Source organism: Palaemon carinicauda, chromosome 14 (genome assembly GCF_036898095.1).
Source record: "Palaemon carinicauda isolate YSFRI2023 chromosome 14, ASM3689809v2, whole genome shotgun sequence".
NCBI lineage: Eukaryota > Metazoa > Arthropoda > Malacostraca > Decapoda > Palaemonidae > Palaemon > Palaemon carinicauda.
The window spans coordinates 123,271,740-123,290,002 of NC_090738.1; the positions used below are offsets into that span (position 1 = coordinate 123,271,740).

At 43.0% G+C, this 18,263-nt stretch overlaps 1 pseudogene; it reads right to left on the reverse strand.

Annotated features, from left to right (window-relative positions):
• Positions 1-4,104: 4,104 nt before the first annotated feature.
• LOC137652980 (uncharacterized) lies at positions 4,105-17,975 on the reverse strand (annotated as a pseudogene).
• Between the last annotated feature and the right edge of the window lie 288 nt (positions 17,976-18,263).

The following is an 18,263-nucleotide window of genomic DNA, read 5'->3' on the forward strand; positions in this document are numbered from 1 at the left end:
CCTTTATCCTTCCTCCCTTTTTCCCTTCTCCCTTTCTTCTTCTTCCTTTCTTTCACTCCTCCTTTTTTCTTCCTCCCTTTCTCCTTCCTTCTCCCTTTCCCCTTCTCCCTTACTCCTTCCTGTCTCCTTCCTTCTTTCTTTTTCCTTCTTTTTCCCTTTCTCCTTCCTCTCCTTTCCTCCTTCCTCCTCCTTTTCTCCTTCCTCTTTCATTTTCTGTTTTCCCTCTTCCCACTCGCCTTCTTCCTCTTGTTCTTCTTCCTCCTACCTTCCTCCTTCCTTTTCCCTCCTCTTGTCTCCTTCCTCCTCCCTTTGTCCCTTCTCACTTTCTGCTTCCTCCTCCATTTCCCTTCTTCCTCCTTCTTTCATCTTTTTTTACCTTTTCCCCTTCTCTCTTTCTCCCTTCTCCCTTTCTTCTAACTCCTTCCTTTCCTTCCTCTTCCCTTTCCTTCCTCCTTTCTCCTTCCTTCATCCTTTATCCTTACTCTCTTTTTCCTTTCTCCTCCCTCTCTTCCCTTTCTCCTTCCTCCTCCTTTATTCTTTTCTCCTTCCTCCTCTCTTTTCCCTTTCTCCTTCCTCCTCCCTTTTCCCTCTTCTTTTCCAGTAGGTCCTCCCTTTTCCCTCTCCCTTTGTTCATCCTCCTTCCTTTCCCCTCCTCTTTTCTATTTTATCCTCCCTTTTACCTCTACGTTTCTTCTTTCTCCTTCCTTTTTCCCTCCTCCTTTGACTTTCCTCCTTTTCTCTTCCCTCCTGATCTTCTTCTTTCTTCTCCCTTTCTCCTTCCTCCTTCCTTTTCCCTTCTCTCTTTCTCCTTCCTCCTTCCTTTTCCCTCTTCCTTTCTCCTTCCTCCTCCCTTTTCCCTCCATTTCTTCTTCTTCTCTTTTACTCCTCCTTTTTCCTTCCCCAATTTTTTCTTCCCCCTTTCTCCTTCCTCAATTTTTTCTTCCCCCTTTTCTCCTTCCCTTTCCCTTTCTCCTTACTTCATCCTGTCTCCTTCCTTTTCCCTTTCTCCTTCCTTACTCCTCCTTTTCTCCTTCCTCTTTCATTTCCCTCCTCCTTTTCTCCTTCCTCCTGATTCTCTCCATTCTCCTCCTTTTCCTCTTCTCTCTTTCTCCTTCCTCCTTCCTTTTCCCTTCTCTATTTCTCCTTCCTCCTTCTTTTTCCCTCCTTTCTTCTTCCCTTTTCCCTTCTCCCTTTCTTCTTCCTCCTTTCTTTCACTCCTCCGTTTTCTTCCTCCCTTTCTCCTTCCTTCTCCCTTTCTAATCCCTTCCTTCCTTTCTCCTTCCTTCTCCCTTTCTCTTTTTCCCTTTCTCCTTTAATCCTTTTTCTCTCCTTCCTCCTCCTTTTCTCCTTCCTCTTTCATTATCCCCTCCTATCTTTCTCCTTTTCCCCTCTTCCTCCCTCTCTTTTTCCTCTTGTTCTTCTTCCTCCTACCTTCCTCCTTCCTTTTCCCTCCTCTTGTCTCCATCCTCCCTTTGTCCCTTCTCACTTTCTTCTTCCTCCTCCATTTCCCTTCTTCCTCCTTCTGTCATCTTTTTTCCCTTTTTCCCTTCTCTCTTTCTCCCTTCACCCTTTCTTCTTCCTCCTCCTATTCCTTCCTCCTCCTTTTCCTTCCTTCTTTCTCTTTCCTTCCTCCTTCCCCTTTTCCTCACTTTCTCTTTCCCTTTTTCCTTCCTCCTTCCTTTTCCCTCCTCCTTTATCCTTCCTTCTCCCTTTTCCCTCCTTTCTCCTTCTTCTCTTTCTTCTTTTTCTTCTCTTTCACTCCTCCATCTTTCTTCCTCACTTTCTCTTTCCTTCTCCCTTTCTCCTCCTCTCTCCCTTTTTACTTCTCCCTTTTTCATTCCTTTTCCCTTTCTCCTTCCTCCTCCCTTTCTCCTTCCTTCTCTCTTTCTCCTTCCTTCTCTCTTTCTCCTTCCTTTTCCCTATCTCCTTCTTCCTCCTTTTCTCCTTCTTCCTCCTTTTCTCCTTCCTCTTTCATTTTCCCCTCCTCTCTTTCTCCTTTTTCCCTCCTCCTCCCTCACTCCTTCTTGCTCTTGTTTTTCTCCCTCCTCAATTTCTCCTTCCTTTTTCCTCCTCCTGTATCCTTCCTCCTCCATTTGTCCTTTCTTTTTCCATCTCCCTTTCATATTCCTCCTCCCTTTTTCCCTTCTCCATTTCTACTTCCTCCTCTCTTTCCTTTCTCCTTTTTCCTTCCTCCCTTTTGCCTTCCTTCTCCCTTTCTCATTCCTTTTCCCCTTCTCCTTGCTCCTCCCTTACTCCTTCCTCCTCCTTTTCCCCTTCCTCTTTAATTCCCCCCTCTCTTTCTCCCTTTTCCCTCCTCCTCCCTCTCTCCTTCCTCTTGTTCTTCTTTCTCCTCCATTTCTCCGTTCTCCTCCCTTTTCCTTCATCCTGTCTCCTTCCTCCTCCCTTTGTCCCTTCTCACTTTCTGCTTCCTCCTCCATTTTCCTCCTCCTTTCTCCTTCTTTCAACTTTTTTCCCTTCTCCCTTTCTCCTTCTTCCTCCTCTTCTCCCTTCTCCCTTTCTTCTTCCTCCTCCCTTTCCTTCCTCCCTTCTCCTTCCTTCATCTTTTTTCCTTCCTCCCTTCTTCTTTCCTCTTCATTTCCTCCTTTTCTCTTTCCCTTCTTCCTTTTTACTTCCTCCTTCCTTTTCCCTCCCGTCTCCTTCCTTTTCTATTTCCCTCCTTTCTCCTTCCTCCCCCTTTCTTCTTCTTCTTCCTCTTTCACACCTTTTTTCCTCTTTTTCTCCTTCCCTCTCCCTTTCTCCTTCCTTTTCTCTTTCTCATTTCTCCTCCTTTTCTCCTTCCTCTTTCATTTTCCCCACCTCCCTTTCTCCTTTTTCCCTCTTCCTCACTCTCTCCTTCCTCTTGTTCTTCTTTCTCCTCTATTTCTCCATCCTCCTCTTGTTCTCCTTCCTCCTCCCTTTGTCCCTTCTCACTTTCTGCTTTCTCCCCCATTTCCCTCCTCTTTTCTCCTTTCATCTTTTTTTCCCTACCCCCTTCCCCTTCCTCCTTCCTCCTCCTTTCCTCCCTTTCTCTTTCCCATCTTCCTTTTTCCTTCCTCCTCCCCTTTTCCCTTCTCCCTTTCTTCTTCCTCCTCCCTTTTTTTCCTCCTTTCTCCTTCCTTCATCTTTTTTCCTTCCTCCCTTCTTCTTTCCTCTTCCTTTCCTCCCTTTCTCTTTCCCTACTTCCTTTTTACTTCCTCCTTCCTTTTCTCTCCCGTCTCCTTCCTTTTCCATTTTCCCTCCTTTCTCCTTCCTCCCCCTTTCTTCCTATTTCTTCCTCTTTCACTCCTTTTTTCCTATTTTTCTCCTTCCTTCTCCCTTTCTCTTTCCTTTTCTCTTTCTCATTTCTCCTCCTTTTCTCCTTCCTCTTTCATTTTCCCCACCTCCCTTTCTACTTTTTCCCTCTTCCTCACTCTCTCCCTCCTCTTGTTCTTCTTTCTCCTCTATTTTTCCATCCTCCTCTTATTCTTCTTCCTCCTCCATTTCTCCTTCCTCCTCCCTTTGTCCCTTCTCACTTTCTGCTTTCTCCCCCATTTCCCTCCTCTTTTCTCCTTCTTTCATCTTTTTTCCCTCCCACCTTTCCCCTTCCTCCTTCCTCCTCCTTTCCTCCCTTTCTCTTTCCCTTCTTCCTTTTTCCTTTCTCCTCCCCTTTTCCCTTCTCCCTTTCTTCTTCCTCCTCCCTTTCTTTCCTCCTTTCTCCTTCCTTCATCTTTTTTCCTTCCTCCCTTCTTCTTTCCTCTTCCTTTCCTCCCTTTCTCTTTCCCTTCTTCCTTTTTACTTCCTCCTTCCTTTTCCCTCCCGTCTCCTTCCTTTTCCATTTTCCCTCCTTTCTCCTTCCTCCCCCTTTCTTCTTCTTCTTCCTCATTCACTCCTTTTTTTCCTCTTTTTCTCCTTCCTTCTCCCTTTCTCCTTCCTTTTCTCTTTCTCATTTCTCCTCCTTTTCTCCTTCCTCTTTCATTTTCCCCACCTCCCTTTCTCCTTTTTCCCTCTTCCTCACTCTCTCCTTCCTCTTGTTCTTCTTTCTCCTCTATTTCTCCATCCTCCTCTTGTTATTCTTCCTCCTCCATTTCTCCTTCCTCCTCCCTTTGTCCCTTCTCACTTTCTTCTTTATCCCCCATTTTCCTCCTCTTTTCTCCTTCTTTCATATTTTTTCCCTCTTCCCTTTCCCCTTCCTCCTTCCTCCTTCTTTCCTCCCTTTCTCTTTCCCTTCATTTTTTTTGCTCCTCCTCTTTTCCCTTCTCCCTTTCTTCTTCCTCCTCCCTTTCTTTCCTCCTTTCTCCTTCCTTCATCTTTTTTCCTTCCTCCCTTCTTCTTTCCTCTTCCTTTCCTCCCTTTCTCTTTCCCTTCTTCCCTTTTCCTTCCTCCTTCCTCCTTCCTTTTCCTTCCTGTGTCCTTACTTTTCCGTTTTCCCTCCTTTCTCCTTCCTCCCCCTTTCTTCTTCTTCCTCTCTTTCACTCCTTTTTTCTCACATTCTCCTTCCTTCTCCCTTTCTCCTTCTCTCTTTCTCTTTCCCCTTTCTTCTCCTTTTCTCCTTCCTCTTTCATTTTCCCCACCTCCCTTTCTCCTATTTCCCTCTTCCTCACTCTCTCCTTCCTCTTGTTTTTCTTTCTCCTCTATTTCTCCATCCTCCTCTTGTTCTTCTTCCTCCTCCATTTCTCCTTCCTCCTCCCTTTGTCCCTTCTCACTTTCTGCTTTCTCCATCATTTCCCTCCTCTTTTCTCCTTCTTTCATCTTTTTTCCCTCCTCCCTTTCCCCTTCCTCCTTCCTCCTCCTTTTCTCCCTTTCTCTTTCCCTTCATTTTTCCTTGCTCCTCCCCTTTTCCCTTCTCCCTTTCTTCTTCCTCCTCCCTTTCTTTCCTCCTTTCTCCTTCCTTCATCTTTTTTCCTTCCTCCCTTCTTCTTTCCTCTTCCTTTCCTCCCTTTCTCTTTCCCTTCTTCCTTTTTACTTCCTCCTTCCTTTTCCCTCCCGTCTCCTTCCTTTTCCATTTTCCCTCCTTTCTCCTTCCTCCCCCTTTCTTCTTCTTCTTCCTCATTCACTCCTTTTTTTCCTCTTTTTCTCCTTCCTTCTCCCTTTCTCCTTCCTTTTCTCTTTCTCATTTCTCCTCCTTTTCTCCTTCCTCTTTCATTTTCCCCACCTCCCTTTCTCCTTTTTCCCTCTTCCTCACTCTCTCCTTCCTCTTGTTCTTCTTTCTCCTCTATTTCTCCATCCTCCTCTTGTTATTCTTCCTCCTCCATTTCTCCTTCCTCCTCCCTTTGTCCCTTCTCACTTTCTTCTTTATCCCCCATTTTCCTCCTCTTTTCTCCTTCTTTCATATTTTTTCCCTCTTCCCTTTCCCCTTCCTCCTTCCTCCTTCTTTCCTCCCTTTCTCTTTCCCTTCATTTTTTTTGCTCCTCCTCTTTTCCCTTCTCCCTTTCTTCTTCCTCCTCCCTTTCTTTCCTCCTTTCTCCTTCCTTCATCTTTTTTCCTTCCTCCCTTCTTCTTTCCTCTTCCTTTCCTCCCTTTCTCTTTCCCTTCTTCCCTTTTCCTTCCTCCTTCCTCCTTCCTTTTCCTTCCTGTGTCCTTACTTTTCCGTTTTCCCTCCTTTCTCCTTCCTCCCCCTTTCTTCTTCTTCCTCTCTTTCACTCCTTTTTTCTCACATTCTCCTTCCTTCTCCCTTTCTCCTTCTCTCTTTCTCTTTCCCCTTTCTTCTCCTTTTCTCCTTCCTCTTTCATTTTCCCCACCTCCCTTTCTCCTTTTTCCCTCTTCCTCACTCTCTCCTTCCTCTTGTTTTTCTTTCTCCTCTATTTCTCCATCCTCATCTTGTTCTTCTTCCTCCTCCATTTCTCCTTCCTCCTCCCTTTGTACCTTCTCACTTTCTGCTTTCTCCATCATTTCCCTCCTCCCTTTCCCCTTCCTCCTTCCTCCTCCTTTTCTCCCTTTCTCTTTCCCTTCATTTTTCCTTGCTCCTCCCCTTTTCCCTTCTCCCTTTCTTCTTCCTCCTCCCTTTCTTTCCTCCTTTCTCCTTCAATCATCTTTTTTCCTTCCTCCCTTCTTCCTTCCTCTTCCTTTCCTCTCTTTCCCTTTTTCCTTTTTACTTCCTCATTCCTTTTCGCTCCCGTCTCCTTCCTTTTCCATTTCCCTCCTTTCTCCTTCCTCCCCCTTTCTTTTTCTTATCTCTTTCACTCCTTTTTCTTCCTTTTCCCTTTCTCCTTTTCCCTTTCTCCTTCTCCCTTTCTCCTTCCTTTTCTCTTTCTCATTTCTCCTCCTTTTCTCCTTCTTCTTTCATTTTCCCCACCTCCCTTTCTCCTTTTTCCCTCCTCCTCCTCTCTCCTTCCTCTTGTTCTTCTTTCTCCTCTATTTTTCCATCCTCCTCTTGTTCTTCCTCCTCCATTTCTCCTTCCTCCTCCCTTTGTTCTTTCTCACTTTCTTCTTTATCCCCCATTTCCCTCCTCTTTTCTCCTTCATTCATCTTTTTTCCCTCCTCCCTTTCTCCGTTTTCCTTCCTTCTCTCTCTCTCAATCCTTCTCTTTTTCTTCTCCCTCCATTTCTCCTTACTACTCTCTTTCTCCTTCCTTCTCCCCTTTTCCTTCCTTTTCCCTTTTCCTTCCTCCACCTTTTCTCCTTCCTCTTCCATTTTCCCCTCCTCCCCTTTTCCCTCCTCCTCACTGTTTCCTTCCTCTTGTTCTTCTTTCTCCTCCATTTCTCCTTCCTCCTCTTGTTCTTCTTCCTCCTCCCTTTGTCCCTTCTCTCTTTCTTCTTCCTCCTCCAGTTCCCTCCTCTTTTCTTCTTCCGTCTTTTTTCCCTTTTTCCTTTCTCCTTCCTCCTCCTTTTCCCCTCCCTCTTTCATTTTCCCCTCCTCTCTTTCTCCTTTTTCATTCCTCCTCCCTCTCTCCTTCTTCCTCTAGTTCTTCTTCCTCCTCCCTTTCTCTTTCCTTCTCCCTTTCTCCTCCATTTTCCCTTTCTCCTTCCGCCTCCTTTCCTCCTTCCTCTTTAATTTCCCCCCTCTCTTTCTCCTTTTTCCCTCCTCCTCCCTCTCTCCTTCCTCTTGTTCTTCTTTCTCCTTCATTTCTCCTTCCTCCTCCCTTTCCCCTCATCCTATCTCCTTCCTCCTCCCTTTTCCCTCATCCTGTCTCCTTCCTACTCCCTTTGTCTTCACACTTTCTGCTTCCTCCTTCTTTCTCCTTCCTTCGTCTTTTTTTCCTTCCTCCATTCCTCATTCCTCTTTTCCTCCCTTTCTCTTTCCCTTCCTTTTTCCTTCCTCCTCCTCATTTCCCTTCTCCCTTCCTTCTTCCTCCTCCCTTTCCTTTCTCTCTTCTCCTTCCTTCATCTTTTTTCCTTCCTCCCTTCCTCCTTCCTCTTCCTTTCCTCCCTTTCTTTTTCCCTTCTTCCTTTTTCCTTCCTCCTTCCTTTTCCCTCCTGTGTCCTTACTTTTCCATTTTCCCTCCTTTCTTCTGCCTCCCCCTTTCTTCTTCTTCCTCTCTTTCACTCCTTTTTTTTCTCACATTCTCCTTCCTTCTCCCTTTCTTCTTCTCTCTTTCTCCTTCCTTTTCTCTTTCTCATTTCTTCTCCTTTTCTCCTTCCTCTTTTATTTTCCCCACCTCCCTTTCTCCTTTTTCCCTCTTCCTCACTCTCTCCTTCCTCTTGTTCTTCTTTCTCCTCTATTTCTCCTTCCTTCTCTTGTTCTTCTTCCTCCTCCATTTCTCCTTCCTCCTCCCTTTGTCCCTTCTCACTTTCTTCTTTCTCCCCCATTTCCCTCCTCTTTTCTCCTTCTTTCATCTTTTTCCCTCCTCCCTTTCTCCGTTTTCCTTCCTTCTCCCTCTCTCCTTCCTCCTCTTTTTCTTCTCCCTCCTCCATTTCTCCTTCCTTCTCCCTTTTTCCTTCCCTTTCCCTTTTCCTTCCTCCTCATTTTCTCCTTCCTCTTTCATTTTCCCCTCCTCCCTTTTTCCCTCCTCCTCACTGTCTCCTTCCTATTGCTCTTCTTTCTCCTCCATTTCTTCTTCCTCCTCTTGTTCTTCCTCCTCCCTTTGTCCCTTCTCGCTTTGTGCTTCCTCCTCCATTCCCCTTCTCTTTTCTCCTTTCGTCTTTTTTTCCCTTCTCCCTTTCCCCTTTCTCCTTCCCTTTTCCCTTCTCCATTTCTTCTTCCTCCCTTTCCTTCCTCCTTTCTCCTACCTTCATCGTTTTTCCTTCCTCCTCCTTTCCTCCCTTGATCTTTCCCTTCTCCCTTTTTCCGTCCTCCTTCCCTTTCCCTCCTACTTTCTCCTTCCTCTTCACTTTTCCCACCTCCTTTCTCCTTCCTCCTCCCTTTTTCCCTTTTTCCTTTCTTCTTCTTCTTCCTCTCTTTCATTCCCTTATCCTTCCTCAATTTTCCCTTCCTTCTCCCTCTCTCATTCCTTTTCCCTTTCTCCTTCCTTCCTTTCTCCTTCCTCTTACATTTTCCCTCCTCCCTCTCTCCTTCCTCCTCTTGTTCTTCTTCCTCTTCCATTTCTCCTTCCTCCTCTTGTTCTTCTTCCTCCTCTTGTTCTTCTTCCTCCTCCATTTCTCCTTCCTGTTCTTGTTCTTCTTCCTCATCCATTTTTCTTTCTTCCTTTCGTTCTTCTTCCTCCCACCTGTCTCCTTCTTCCTACCTTTGTCCCTTCTCCCTTTCTGCTTCTCTTCCATTTCCCCTCCTCCTTTTTCCTTCCTTGATCCTTTTACCCTTCTCCTTTCTTCTTCCTCCTCCCTTTCCTTTCTCTTTTCTCGCTCACTTCCTCCTTTCTACTCCTTTTTCCTTCCTTCCTCACTTTCTCATTTCTCCTCCTTTCCTCCCTTTCTCTTTCCTCCTCCCTTATTCCTTTCTCCTCCCTTTTTCCTTCTTCTTACTCCCTTTTTCCTCCTCTTTTGTAATTTGCCCTCCTTATTCCCTCCTTTGTCTTTCCTCCTCCCTGTCTCCATCCTGCTTGTCTCCTTTCTTCTTCATTTTTGTCCTTCTGTCTTTCTCCTTCCTCCTCCCTTTTTCCATTTTCTATTTCTTCTTCCTCCCTTTCACATTTCCTTTTTCCTTCCTCAATTTTTCCTTCCACCCTTTCTCCTTCCTTCACCCTTCCTCCTCCCTCTTCCTCCTTTTCTCCTTACTCTTTCATTTTTCCCTCCTCTTTTTCTCTTTTTCCCTCCTCCCCCCTCTGTCCTTCCTTCTCTTTTTCTTCTCCCTCCATTTCTCCTTCCTGCTCCCTTTCTCCTTTCTCCTCGCTTTCTCCTTCCCTTATTATCTCCTCCATTTCTCCTCCCTACTCCCTTTCTCCTTCCTCCTCCCTTTTTCCCCTTCCTCTCTTTCCCTTTTTCTATCCACCACCCTTTTTCCCTCTTTCCTTTTTCCCACCTCCCTTTCTCCTTCCTCCTCCTTTTTTTCCATCTTCCTCCCTTTTACCCTCTTCCCTTCCTTCTTTTCCCCTTATTTCGTCCTTCCTTTCTCCTTCCTCCTTTTCTTCTTCCTCCCCTTTTCCTCCCTCCTCCCTTTCTCCGTCCTCCCTTTCTCCTCCCTCCTCCCTTTCTCCTTCCTCCTCCTTTTCCCCTCCTTTTGTCCCTCCCTCCTCCCTTTTTCATTTTTCTCTTTCTTCTTCCTCTTCCCTATCCTTCCTCCCTTTCTCCTTTCTTCATCCTTTTTCCTTCCTCCTTCCTTCTCCTTTCCTCCCTTTTTCCTTCCTTCCTTTTTCCTTTCTCCTCCCTCTCTTCCCTTTCTCGTTCCTCCTCCCTTTTCCATTTCTCCTTCTTCCTCGCTTTTCCATCTCCCTTTGTTCTTCCTCCTTCCTTTTCCCTCCTCCTTTGTCTTTCCCCTTCCCTTTCCCCTTCCTGCTTTTCTTCTTTCTCCTCCCTTTTTCCCTTCTACCTTTCTTCTTCTTCCTCCCTTACACTCTTCCTTTATCCTTCCTCAATTTTTTCTTCCTCCCTTTCTCCTTCCTCATCCCTTTACTCTTTCTCCCTCTTCCTCCTTTTCTCCTTACTCTTTCATTTTACCCTCCTCCCTTTCTCCGTTTTCCCTCCTCCTTCCTCCTCTAGTTCTTTTTCCTCCTCCATTTCTCCTTCCTCCTCCCTTTTCCCTCATCCTGTCTCCTTCCTCCTCCCTTCTTCCGTTCTCTCTTTTTGCTTCCTCCTCCATTTCCCTCCTCCTTTCTCCTTCCTTCATCTTTTTCCCTTTACCCTTTCTCCTTCCTCCTCCCATTTTCGCATCTCCCTTTCTTCTTCCTCCTCCCTTTCCTTCCTCTACCCTAATGCCTCCTCCTTTCTCCTTCCTTCATCCTTTTTCCTTTCTCCTCCCTCTCTTCCCTTTCTCCTTCCTCCTCCCTTATTTTTTTTTCTCCTTCCTCCTCTCTTTTCCCTTTCTCCTTCTTCCTCCCTTTTCCCTCTTTTTCTATTTTGACCTCCCTTTCTTCTTCCTCCTTCCTTTTCCCTCCTCCTTAGCCTTTCTTCTTCCTTTTTTCCTTCCTCCTGCTCTTCTCCTTTCTCCTCCTTTTTCCCTTCTCCATTTCTCCTTCCTTCTTCCTTTTCCTTTCTCCAATTTTCCTTCTCTCTTCCTTTTCCCTTCTTCCTCTCTCCTTCCTCCTCCCTTATTCTTTTCTCCTTCCTCCCCCATTTTCCCTCTTCTTTTCTATTTTGTCCTCCCTTTTCCCTCTTTCTATCTTCTTCCTTCTTTCTTCTCTTTTTTCCCTCCTCTTCCCTCTCTCCTTCTTCCTCTTGTTCTTTTTCCTCCTCTATTTCTCCTTCCTCCTCCCTTTTCCCTCTTCTTTTCTATTTTGTGCACCTTTTCCCTCTCTCTTTCTTCCTCCTCCTCCATTTCTCCTTCCTCCTCTTTTTCTTCTTCCTTCTACCTTTATCCTTCCTCCTTCCTTTTCCCTCCTCCTGTCTCCCTCCTCCTCCCTTTGTCCCTTCTCACTTTCTGCATCCTCCTCCATTTCCCTCCTCCTTTCGCCTTTCATCTTTTATCCTTCTCCCTTTCTCATTGCTCCTCCATTTTTCCTATCTTCCTTTCTTCTTCCTTTTCCCTTTCCCTCCTCCTTTCTCCTTCCTTCATCCTTTTTCCTTTCTCCTCCTTTCCTCCCTTTCTTTTTCCCTTCTCCCCTTTTCCTTCCTTTTCTTTCCTTTCTCCTACCACCTCCCTTTTCCCTCCTTTCTCTTTACTCCTCTCTTTCTTTTTCTTGCTCTCTTTCACTCCTCTTTTTTTTCTTCCTGACATTCTCCTTCCTTCTCCCTTTCTCCTTCTCCCTTTTTAATTCCTTTTCCCTTTCTCCTTCCTCCTTCCTTCCCCTTTTCTCCATCTTCCTCCCTTTTTCCTTCCACCTCCTTTTCTCCTTCCTCCTCCTTTTCTCCTTCATTTTCCCTTTCTCCTTCCTCTTCCTTTTTTCCTTTTCCTTTTCGCGTTTCTCTTTCATTTTCCCCTCCTCTCTTTCTCCTTTTTCCCTCCTCCTCCCCCTCTCCTTCCTCCTCTTGTTCTTCTTCCTCCTCTTGTTCTTCTTCTCCCTCCATTTCTCTTTCCTCCTTCCTTTCTTCTTTTTCCTCTCTTTCACTCCTTTTTTCTTCCTCACTCTCTCCTTCCTTCTCCCTTTCTCCTTCACCCTTTCTCATTCCTTTTTCCTTTCCCCTTCCTCCTCCCTTTCTCCTTCCTTCTCCCTTTCTCCTTCATTTTCCCTTTCTCTTTCCTCCTCCTTTTATCCTTCCCCCTCCTTTTCTACTTCCTCTTTTATTTTCCACTTTCTCCTTTTTCCCTCCTCCTCACTCTCTCCTTCATCTTGTTCTTCTTCCTCCTCCATTTCTCCTCCCTCCTCTTGTTCTTCTTCCTCTCCATTTCTCCTTCCTCCTCCCTTTGTCCCTTCTCACTTTCTGCTTCCTTCTCCATTTCCCTCCTCTTTTCTACTTCTTTCATCTTTTTTTCCTTTTCCCTTTCTCCTTCCTCCTCCCTTTTCCCTTCTCCCTTTCTTCTTCTTTCTCCCCTTCCTTCCTCTTTTCTCCTTCCTTCATCCTTTTTCCTTCCTCCCTTCCTCCTTCCTCCTCCTTTCCTCCTTCCTCCTCCTTTCCTCCTTCCTCCTCCTTTCCTCCCTTTGTCTTTCCCTTCTCCTTTTTTGTGTCGTCCTTCTTTTTCCCTCCTTTTTCCTTCCTCCTCCCTTTTCCCTCCTATCTCTTTCCTCCTCCCTTTTTCCCTTTCTTCTTCATCCTCTCTTTCACTCCTTTATCCTTCCTAAATTTTTCCTTCCTCCCTTTCTCCTTCCTCCTCCCTTTCTCCTTCCTCTCATTTTTCCCTTCTCCGTATTCCGTTTTCCCTCCTCCTCCCTATTCCGTTTTCCCTCCTCCTCCCTATTCCGTTTTCCCTCCTCCTCCCTCTCTCCTTTCTCCTCCTTTTCTTCTTCCTCCTCCCTCTCTCCTTTCTCCTCCTTTTCTTCTTCCTCCTCCCTTTCTCCTTCTTCCTCCCTTTCTCCTTCTTCCTCCCTTTTCCCTCATCCTGTCTCCTTCCTACATTTTCCCTTCTCTCTTTTCTGCTTCCTCTTCCATTTCCCCTCCTCCTTTCTCCTTCCTTGGTCCCTTTTCCCTTCTCCTTTTCTCCTTCCTGCTCCCTTTTCCCTTATCCCTTTCTTCTTCCTCCTTCCTTTCCTTCCTCCTTTCTCCTTCCTTCCTCATTTTTTCCTTCCTAACTTATTCCTCCTTCTTTCCTCCCTTTCTCCTTCCTCTTTTTTTTCCTTTCTCCTCCCTCTCTTACCTTTCTCCTTCCTCCTCCCTTATTCCTTTTTCTTTTTTCTCCTTCCTCCTCCCTTTTCCCTATACTTTTGTAATTTGTCCTCCTTATTCTCTCCTTTGTCTTTCCTCCTCCCTTTCTCCTTCCTGCTTTTCTCCTTTCTCTTCCATTTTTTTCCCTCTGCCCTTTTCCTTCCTCCTCCCTTTTTCCCTTTTCTGTTTCTTCTTCCTTCCTGTCACTCCTTTTTCCTTCATCAATTTTTCCTTTCTTCCTTCTCCCTATCTCCTTCCTTCTCTTTTCTTCTTCCTTCCATTCTCTCTATCTTATCCTTTCTTTCTTATTCATCCTTCTTTCGTTCCCTTCTTTCTTTCTCCTCCTTTTCCTTTTAGTAGTCCTTCTTTCCTTCCATTCTATCTTTCTCATCCTTTCCTTCTTATTGATCTTTCTTTCCTTCCCTCTTTCTTTCTCCTGCTTTTCCTCGTATTCTACTTTATTTCCTTCCCTTCTTTCCTTCCCCTCCTTCGCTTTTATCCATCTGTCTTTCATTCCCTTCTTTCTTTCGCATCCTTTTCATCTTAGTCGTCCTTCTATCCATCCATTTTTTCTGTTTCCCTCTTTTCTTCTTATTGTACCTTCTTTCCCTACCCTTTTCCTCTTGCTCCTCCTTCCAACCTTCGGTTCTTTCTTGCTCCTCCTTTTCCTCTTATATGTTCTTCTTTCCTTCCATTCTTTCTTTCTTATCCTTTTCCTCTTCTCCGTCCTTTTATCCTTCCCTTTTTTCTTTCTTCCTTTACCTCTTATTCGTCCATCTTTCCCTCTCTTCTTTTTTCTTATCTTTCCTCTATTTCATCCTTCTTTCAATCTCTTCTTTTCCTCTTATTCGTCATTCTCTCCTTCCCTTTCTTCTTTCTCATTTTCCTCTTATTCGTGCTTCTTTCCTTCCCTCCTTTCTTTCTTTTCCTTTTCCTCTGATTCGTCCTTTGCTTCCATTCTTTCTTCCTAATCCTTTTCCTTTTAGTCATACTTCCTTCAGTCCCCTCTTTCTTTCTCTCCCTTTTCCTGTTATTCGTCCTTCTTTCTTTCACTTCTTTTTTTCTCACCTTTTTCCTCTTTTTTTCATCCTTGTTTCCTTCCATTATTTCTTTCTCATCCTTTCTTTTTTATTCATCCATTTTCCATCCCTTCTTTTTTTCTCCCCCTTTTCCTCTTAGTCGCCCTTCTTTCCCTTCCTCCTTTCTTTCTAATCCTTTTCGTCATATTCGTCCTTCATACCTTTCCTTCTTTCTCTCTCATCCTTTTCCACTTATTCGTCCTTCTTTTCTTCCCTCTCTATCTTTCTCCTGCTTTTCCTCTCCTTTGCCTTTCTTTCTTTCTTTCTCCTCCTTTTCCTCTTATTCCTGCTTCTTTCCTTCCCTTCTTTCTTTTTCATTCTTTTTCTCTTATTCGTCCTTCCTTTCTTCCCCTCTTTCTTTTTATCTTCCTCTTCTTATTCAGCCTTCTTTCCCTTTCTTCTGTCTTTTTTCCCTCTTTCTTTTTATTTGACCTTCTTTCCTTCCTTTCTTTCTCCCCATTTTCTTCTTACTCGTTCTTCTTCCCTTCCCTTCTTTCTCGTCTTATTCCTCTAATTCGTCCTTTTTTCTTTCCTTCCCTTCTTACTTTCTCCCCATTTTTGTCTTATTTTCCTTCTTTCCTTCTCCTCATTTTCCTCATATTCATCCTCCTTTTTTTCCCTTCTTTCTGTACATTTTGCTTTTTTCCATCTTTTTTTCATCTTATTCATCTTTCTTTCTTTCCCTACTTTCTTTTTCACCCTTTCCCTCTTATTCGTACTTCATTCTCTCTCTTCCTCTTAATCGTCCTTATTTCTTTTCCTGCTTTCTTTCTCATCCTTATTCTCTTAATTGTCTTTCTTTCCTTTTTTTCTTTCTTTCTCATCCTTTTCTTCTTATTTGTCCTTTATTTCTCTACTTTCTTTCTCCACCATTTTCTCTCATTCGTCCTTCTTCTATGCCCGTCTTTCCTTTTCATCCTTTTCCTTTTATTCGTCCTTCTTTCCTTCTATTCTTTCTTTCGCTTTTTTTCTTATTCATCCTTCTTTCCTTTCTATCGATTTTCTCCTCGTTGTTCTTTTATTTGTTCATCTTTCTTTTCCTTCTTTCTTTCTCGCTCTTTTCCTCTAATTTTTCTGTCTTTTCTTCCCTTCTTTCTTTTTCCTCGTTTTCCTATTATTCGTGCTTCTTTATATCCCCTTTCTCTTCCCGTTCCTCTTATTCATCCTTCTTTCTTTCCCTACTTTCTTTCTCCCCCATTTCCTCTTATTCAGCCTTCTTTCCTTCCCTTATTGGTTTCTTATCCTTTTCCTCTTATTCGTCCTTCTTTCTTTCTCCTCTATCTTTCTCATCTCTTTCCTCTTATTCGTCCTTCTTTTTTTCTCCTCTATCTTCTTCATCTCTTTCCTCTTATTCGTCCTTCTTTCTTTCTCTTCTATCTTTCTCATCTCTTTCCTCTTATTCGTCCTTCTTTTTTTCTCCTCTATCTTTTTCATCTCTTTCCTCTTATTCGTCCTTCTTTCTTTCTCCTCTATCTTTCTCATCTCTTTCCTCTTATTCGTCCTTCTTTCTTTCTCCTCTATCTTTCTCATCTCTTTCCTCTTATTCGTCCTTCTTTTTTTCTCCTCTATCTTTTTCATCTCTTTCCTCTTATTCGTCCTTCTTTCTTTCTCCTCTATCTTTCTCATCTCTTTCCTCTTATTCGTCCTTCTATCATTCCCATCTTTGTCACCCTTTTTCTCCCATTTGTCTATGTTTTCTTCCCTTCTTTCTTTCGCCTTGTTTTACTCTTAGTCGTCCTTTCCTTCCCCTTTCTCTTCCTCCTCCTTTTACTCTCATTCGTCCATTTTTATTTCCCTTCTTTCTTCTTCATGCTTTTCCTCTTATATGCTCTTTCCTTTTTTTTTCTTTCTCTCCCGTTTTCACTTGGTCCTTTTTTCCTTTCCTTCATTCTTTCTCCTCTTTTTCCTCTTATTATTTCGTCTTTCCTGCCCTTCTATCTCTCAATCTTTTCCTCTTATTCATCCATCTTTCCTTCCCTTCTTTCTTCCTCTCAATTTTTCTCTTAATCGCCCCTTTTTTTGCTTACCTTCTTTTTCCTTTTCCCTCTTATTCGCCTTCTTTCCTTCCCTTCTTTCTTTCTCATATTTTTTCCTTATTCTTTCTTCTTTCCTACCCTTCTTGCTTTCTCAATCTTTTCCTCTTATTCCTTTTTTTCTTCCCTTATATTTATCTCCTTTTTCCTCTTATTCGTCCTTCTTTCCTTCTTTTTTTTCTTTCTCATACATTTCTTCTTATCCTTTTTTCCTTCCCTTCTGTCATATTTTTAACTTCTATTCGTTCTCCTTTCCTTCCCTCTTTCTTTCTCCCCTCCTCCCTTTCCTTCGTTTTTTATCTTTCCCTCTCTTTCTGCCCTGTTCCCTTTATTCGACCATCTTTTTTTTTATCCTTTACTTGTTATCCGTCGTTGTTTCCTTCTCTTCTTTCTTTCTCCTTCTTTTCCTCTTATTTGTCTCTCTTTCTATCCCTTCTTTCTGTCACCTACTTTCCCTCTTATTCCTTCTTTCCTTCCCTTATTTCTCATCTTCTACTACTTAATCGTCCTTCTTTCCATTTTTTTTTTGTTTTTTTTTGTGTTTTCTTACTCCTCCTATTCTTTTTTTTACCTTAGTTCTTTCCTTCCCTTCTTTCTTTCTCCCTGTTGTCCTCTTATTCGTCCTTCTTTCTTTCTACTCCTTCTTGTTATTCCTCCCTTTTACCTCCCTTTCTTTCTTTATCCTCCTTTTCCTCTTATTCATCCTTCTTTCCTTCCCTTCATTTTAACTAAACATTTTCCTTTCATTCATCCTAATTTCTTCCCCTTCTTTCTTTCTCTCCCTTTCGCCTTATTCTTCCTTATGTCCTTCCCTTCTTTATTTCTCATCCTTTTCCTCTTATTCGTCCTAGTTTCTTTCCTGTTCTCACCCTTTTCTTCTTATTAGCCAGTCTTTCTTTCCCTTCTTTCTTTCTCCTCATTTACCTCTTACTCGTCCTTCTTCCTTACCCTACTTCCTTTCTCCTCTTGATCTTCTTATTTTTTCTTCGTTCTTTCCTTCCCTTCTTTCTTTCATCCCATTTTCCTCTTATTCTTCCTTCTTTCATTTTTCTCCCCTCCTGTTATTCTTCCTTCTTTACTTTCATTCTTTCTTTCTTCTTTTCCTCTTATTCGTCCTTCTCTCCTTTACTCAACATTTTTCTTTTATTCATCCTTCTTTCTTTCCCTCTCTTTTCACCTTATTCTTCCTTATGTCCTTCCCTTCTTTCTTTCTCAACATTTTACTCTTAATCCTCCATCCTTCCTTCTCTTCTTTCTTTTTCATCCTTTTTCTCTTATTAATTCTTCGTTCCTTCTTATTACTTTTTTATCCTTTTAATCTGATTCGCCCTTCTTTCCTTTTCTTTTACCTTTCTTATCATTTTCCTCTTGTTCGTCCTTCTTTCCCTCTTTTTTTTTCTTTCTCATCCTTTTCCTCTTATTCATCCTGTTTTCCTTTCCTACTTTCTTTCTCCCTCACATCCACATATTCGTCCGTCTTACATTCCCAGCTTTCATTCTCATCCTTTTCCTTTTATTCGTCCTTCTTTCCTTCTATTCTTTCTTTCTAATTTCTTGCCTATTATTCGTCCTTCTACCCTTCCGATCTTTTTTCTCCTCGTCCTTCTACCCTTCCGATCTTTTTTCTCCTCGTCCATTTATTCGTCCATCTTTCTTTTTCTGCTTTCTTTCTCATGTTTTCCTCTTATTCGTCTATCTTTACTTCCATTTCTTTTTCCTCTTTTTCCTCTTATTCTTCCCTCTTTCTTCCCTTCGTCCCTTCTCTCCCTTTTCCTTTTATTTGCTCTCCTTTCCTTCCCTTCTCTTTTCCCCTCTCTTTCTCTCATCCGTCCTTCTTTCCTTTCCTTTCCTTCTCATCATTTTCCTCATTCTTTCCTCTTCCACCCTTCTTTTTTAATCTTTTCCTCTTATTCATCCTTCTTTCCTTCCCTTTTCTCTTTTCTCCCTTTTCCTTTTATTCGGGTTACTCTTCTTCCCTTCTTTTTTTCTCATCCTTTTCCTCTTACTCGTCCTTCTTTCCTTCTCTTCCTTTTTCTCATAATTTTCCTTCCTATTCATCTGTCTTTCCTTCCCTTCTTTATTTTCCGTCCTTTTCCTCTCATTTGTCCTTCTTTCCTTACCTTCTTTCTTTCTCCTCCTTTTCCTCTTTGTCATCCATTTTTCCTGCCTTTCTTTTATACTCAACATTTTCCTTTTATTCATCCATCTTTCTTTATCTCCCGTTTCAACTTATTCGTACTTCTTTCTCCCTCTTTTCTTCTTATTTATTTGTCTTGTTTCCCTTCTTTCTTTCTCATTTTCTTCTTAATATTCCTTATTTACTTCCCTTCTTCTTTCTCATCTTTTTCCTCTTAATCGTCCTTCTTTCCTTTTCTTCTTCTTTTCTCATCCTTTTCATCATATTCGTCTTTCTTTCCTTCTCTTGTTCCATTATCATCCTTTTCCT